Raw genomic sequence first — 6102 nt, forward strand, 5'->3', positions numbered from 1 at the left:
ACATATGTGATTTGTTATAAACATAATCTGTGAATATTATACTCATGCCAAAGCAGTTATGAAGTGACCCATCCTGCCAAAAGAGCAATTTATTTCAAAAGTGGTGTTAAGGAATCATTTCTACATCGCTTTTGTTTCTGTTTACAAGAGCTGTGGATTGCACAGAAATGCATTTGCTGTATTATATAGTTTCAAAAAGTCTTTCAGGGCTACTAAAAAGTTGCGAAGTTATATATCATTTTAAGACTATAGAGGGCGCGGTATGTCACTCCTTGTCATTTCTGTCAATAAATTTGCCTGCTCAATGCCCGCTATAATATATGGCCAAACTTTTCTTTGACGAGAATGAACTGTTATCATGTTGAATTGTTATGATGGACCATTTCCATATATTAATCGTATTTTCCTAGTCAGTGATGATATTGTCACCCTCTAAAGCTGTTTTCAATGTTATTCCTTCGAAAAAGAGATAGGGCGTTTTATCTTGCATCCCCTTGGCGGCGGACTGTTTGTCTGACTTATTCTTATACACTACCGGGATACACTGACAGGATTGCCTCCTGTACGACAGGGCTCGAACTTAATTTTTTTCCCTGGTAGTCCACTTGGGCTACCATTTTCTGAAGTTGGTAGCCCAGTGACAATGGCTGGTAGCCCATGCATATTTTAGTGCAGGGATTTTTTTCATTAATGAGAGAAGAAAACGCTATTTTTCAAGATTCTGCCAATGAAGTGATTTTGTAAGTCCTTTGATATGAATACTTGCACACCTTTATTACCCAAAGGAAACTGGTATAATTGACGCCAGTGATACTAAAAAGTTTGGTGACCTATCATTGTATTGACAACCTGTTTCATTCTCAGAGTTGCATGCCAATTTTGATAGTCGTCATGGCAATGACTACCACCTTCTCAGCAGGGCTAAAACAAACAATTGGCTCTCTATAGTTGGGAGGACTTTGTGATTGATACATTTTGATCAAAATGCAATGAGAATACGTTTTCATTGGCCATCATTTTCTATGCCTGTCATCTTGAAACTTGGTTGCAAAGTTGCACCGCATCCATGGTCGTCGTTGTAATTTGCAAAACAAAGTGAAGTCTGGCCTTACTGTGTCCAGCTAAAATTAATCCAAAGTGAAAGACCAGACATGGCACATCAAGTACTGACTGAATTTCATGTCCCAGGCTTTGGTAGTCCATGTGGGCTACCATTTCATGGACATTGGTAGCCCCAGAGAAAAGTTTGAAGTCTGTTGACGCAGGACTACCAGGGGACTACAGCTAATTTCGAGGCCTGTAGTACTTAACGATGTTGTGTGTGCCCTATCATTCTATCAGTGATAAACGGCTTCCAGACCGTTTAACACCGGGAACACACGCATTGTACGCATGCAGGGCAAATTGCAACCCTAGCCCTGCGTACGTTGCTGTGTGTTCCCGGCGTTAAACCAGTTATACAGCCTGTGGTGGGAGGCCGTGTAACGCCGGGAACACGCAGCACGGTACGCAGGGCTAATTGCAACCCTACCACGGGTACCAGTCAACTCGCGCTTTTTCAACTCGCCCAGAACCAACTCGCCCGATTCCAACTCGCCCGAAACCAACTCGCTCAATTCCAACTCGCCCGATGCCAACTCGCCTGATATTATTTAGCAATTTTATGAGTACCTAGTACGTATAAAAGCGTTTTTTTTTTTCTAACAACAAATATGTACCAACACGGAAAAGTTTTTATTTGCGAATTTCACGTTTTGCAAATCTCTTGAATAAATTTCGTTCGGCTTCTTTACGTATAGGGACAGTTACTGCGTACTGGCTCATGTCTTTAGGAACAGCAGGACCGTATTTCACGAGTTACTGGCCCGGCATGAAAATAGCTGGCCTCGGGCCATCGGGTTTAATAGCGTACACGCCTGGCGTACACGGAATCTACATCTCAAACAACGGGCAAGTTGGCATCAGGCGAGTTGGAATCGGGCGAGTTGAAATCGGGCGAGTTGGTTCTGGGCGGGTTTGAAAAATTGCGAGTTGACTGTAATTCCCCTACCACAGCCAATCCACAGAAAGTACTGGTCATCTCGCCGCACTTGTAGTGCGGCACTCACTTTTTTTTTTTTTAACCCAGCCCGATCTGCCAATGGGCTTATTACAACCACTGTGGTACAACTTTTCTAAAAGTGATGTTCAGCGTCTTTACCGGTATCAATTTCGTCCCAAATACTGGGCCATGCGCCACAGATCACGCACGATATACCACCGTGCGGGTCTGGTCTGTTCTGCTTTGTTTGCTAGACGGAATGCTTCTCCCTGTACGACCTCTGCCCTGCCCCTGCCTTCGCGAGAGTAAAGTTATTCTGAAGTGTGACTCATGCGAGAACTTGCCTGACAATTTGTATCAAATGCAACATCATCGGCCTAGTAGGTCATTGACCAATTCATTTATGGGAATACCCTTGTATGGTTTTCCCTGACTCTCTGCAGGATCTTGATAAGCGGCTTGATTAGTCTGTGGTTCAACTTATCGCAACGAATGAACAAAGCAGACGATTGACAATCGTGATGGTGCTACGTAAATACAATAATAGTACGAATTCACTCGACAGCATTGCCTCAATAATACTATTTGTTCCTATTTGACACCATTTTTTTCGATTAAGAGTATTAGACCATGGAGGTAGCTACCTCCATGATTAGACTAACAACTTCAAGTATTATAGTGCGTTACCGATTTAGCTGCAGTACAGTAGCTCCATGTTTTGCCTGGGTCACAGTCCCTCTATAGCTGCAGTACAGTAGCTCGAGGTTTTGCCTGGGTATTTGGGTCCGACGGGGGACCGAATACCCAGGCAAAACCTCGAGCTACTGTACTGCAGCTAGTTACCGATAGGCTAATTATGCGATCACGCTTGGACGATCCGATCACGCTCATAAGTGGCTTCCCTTAGAATGTGTATTGATATACGGGCATGCTGCCATGTAAACATCCGGGGATCAGATTTCGCTCTATGCAACAATTGGCATGCGTTCATCAAAGCGATGACCACCGTCACACACCGTCTTAAGCGGATAATGAGTGCTAATAAGCATACTACAAACATAAATTCTCCGAGGCCCTTGTTGGCTAAAAACACAGTCACTCGTGAGCTATTCAGCTCTGGGACTATTCGCCCCATAGACGTGTGTAGGCCTACAGGGTTTTTTCTCGCTTAGGCCTATATACACACGTCCATGGGGCGAATAGTCCCAGAGCTGAATAGCTCACGAGTGACTGTGCTAAAAATAACCGAAACCGAGATGTCGAATTGAAAAACTAACTTCATGTTTAGCTCTCCATCTTTTAAGTTTTTTACTGCCCAGAGAAAGTATGTTCGTACGTCAATAGGATCCTATTCACAGATAAAAGGGCTGGCAGTGGAATTTTAGGTATTACGTGTATGCCCAGAGGATGACCAAGCTTCAGAACGTGAGCATACACCCATTAATAATAATAATAATTAAAGCTGCAAGCAGCGTTGGCGGGGCCCAAGCGGTTAACATGGTTGAAAAATCTTGCACTAATGATATTATGTGCAAAATTCGAGCTTGCAAAAGTAGGATTTTGAACATCATCTAATAGTTACTGTACGTTTCACTTGGAATTTAATATTTTAAAGAAAATCCAATATGGCGGCAAAACCATGTGACCGATCAAAATGCCTTTCGCAAACTTGAAAGAGATCACATTCAAGATGTTACACATAAAATTTCAGCTCAATCGGTGTGTTGGTTCTGGAGAAGAAGATTTTTAAAGATTTAATCACGATTTTCACAAAATCCAATATGGCGGCCAAACCACGTGACCGATCAAAACGCCTTTCGCAGACTTGAAAGAGATCACACTTAAGATGTTACATGTCAAATTTAAGTCAAATCGGTGTGTTGGTTGTGGAGAAGAAGATTTTTAAAGATTAAATCATGATTTTCGCAAAAATCCAATATGGCGGCCAAACCACGTGACCGATCAAAACGCCTTTCGCAAACTTGAAAGAGATCATACTTAAGATGTTACATGTCAAATTTAAGTCAAATCGGTGTGTTGGTTGTGGAGAAGAAGATTTTTAAAGATTAAATCATGATTTTCGCAAAAATCCAATATGGCGGCAAAACTTGTGACCGATCAAAACGCCTTTTGCAAACTTGAAAGAGATCACACTTAAGATGTTACATGTCAAATTTAAGTCAAATCGGTGTGTTGGTTGTGGAGAAGAAGATTTTTAAAGATTAAATCATGATTTTCGCAAAAATCCAATATGGCGGCCAAACCACGTGACCGATCAAAACGCCTTTCGCAAACTTGAAAGAGATCACACTTAAGATGTTACATGTCAAATTTAAGTCAAATCGGTGTGTTAGTTCTGGGGAAGAAGATTTTTAAAGATTTAATCACGATTTTCACAAAATCCAATATGGCGGCCAAACCACGTGACCGATCAAAACGCCTTTCGCAAACTTGAAAGAGATCACACTTAAGATGTTACATGTCAAATTTTAGTCGAATCGGTGTGTTGGTTGTGGAGAAGAAGATTTTTAAAGATTAAATCATGATTTTCGCAAAAATCCAATATGGCGGCCAAACCACGTGACCGATCAAAACGCCTTTCGCAAACTTAAAAGAGATCACACTTAAGATGTTACATATCAAATTTCAGTAGAATCAGTGTGTTGGTTCTGGAGAAGAAGATTTTTAAAGATTAAATCACGATTTTCGCAAAATCCAATATTGCGGCCAAACCACGTGACCGATCAAAACGCCTTTCGCAAACTTGAAAGAGATCACACTTAAGATGTTACATGTGAAATTTAGTCGAATCGGTGTTTTGGTTCTGGAGAAGAAGATTTTTAAAGATTAAATTGGTATTTTTCAAAAATCCAATATGGCGGCCAAGGTCACGTGACCGCATGCGATTTTATTGGCAAATTTTTAAGACCTTAGGCCATGCTTGCTATACAAAAAATTTCAAATCGACTAGACCCCTAGGTATTCTGGAGAAGCCATTTTAGATTTTTGGAAAATCCAATATGGCCGCCAGGTCACGTGACCAATCGAAATTTGTATACCCAGGTGCACGAGATCTCATAGGAACCTATTAGCCCTGCAAGTTTCAGAAGTTTGCGGTAAGCGGTGTTTTGAGTTCTAGGTCGACAAAAAAAGAGCGGAAGAAGAAGAAGTAGAAGAAGAAAGTTGAATTCCTACGAAACCAATAGGGGCCCAGCCGGTAGGCTTGGGCCCCTAATAATAATAATTATTATTATACACCTACTGCCGTAACCTATGGGAGTTTGACCGTCCAATAACTTTCCGTATTTTGTATAGTACGCGGAGTCCCGAATACGGGAGACGCGCCTGTTTGACCTTTGACCTAGCGATTATCGGATGTAAACAAACTATTTTACGGTGAGTTATAGACATAATAACAACTTCCACCAAAATGTATTCGTAGCATAAGGTTTGAAACACGCTAAACACAAAACTGAGTCTAAATGCAATTGATTTTTATTTTAAAAAACTAATAAAACATTCAGCGAAGTTTGCTTGTACTGCACTGAAAATTAATTGGCTTCGTGCCATTGAAAGGGACTTGTACGGCGCGGAGCAGTATTCGTGCGTGTTCCACTCATATCGCGTGTTCCGCATCCCTCAATTTACCATAGAATTAGTTTATACGGACGATTAATAAAGGGAGGTGTATAGTATGGTTATACACAAAATACGGCCCTGTATGGACTCGGGTTCAGTGAGTGACGTATTGGACTCGCCTTCGGCTCGTCCAATACGTCACTCACTGAGCCCTCGTCCATACAGGGCCGTATTTTGTGAATAACCCTATATAATAATAATAATAATAATAATAATAATAATAATAATAATAATAATAATAATATTTTTATTGCTTGCTTGTTAATATAGGATTTACATCACATTTGTGACAATAAAAGTGTGATACAAAAATAATTAAGTTCAGATTTTCTTCAATAAAGATAAAGTATTACAGTATAATAATATTAGCTAATAATAAATATAACTAGGCATTTCTTTGTTTATATAAAGTAAAAATATAA

This window comes from Ptychodera flava, unplaced genomic scaffold (genome assembly GCF_041260155.1).
Source record: "Ptychodera flava strain L36383 unplaced genomic scaffold, AS_Pfla_20210202 Scaffold_33__1_contigs__length_2856901_pilon, whole genome shotgun sequence".
Taxonomy (NCBI): Eukaryota; Metazoa; Hemichordata; class Enteropneusta; family Ptychoderidae; genus Ptychodera; species Ptychodera flava.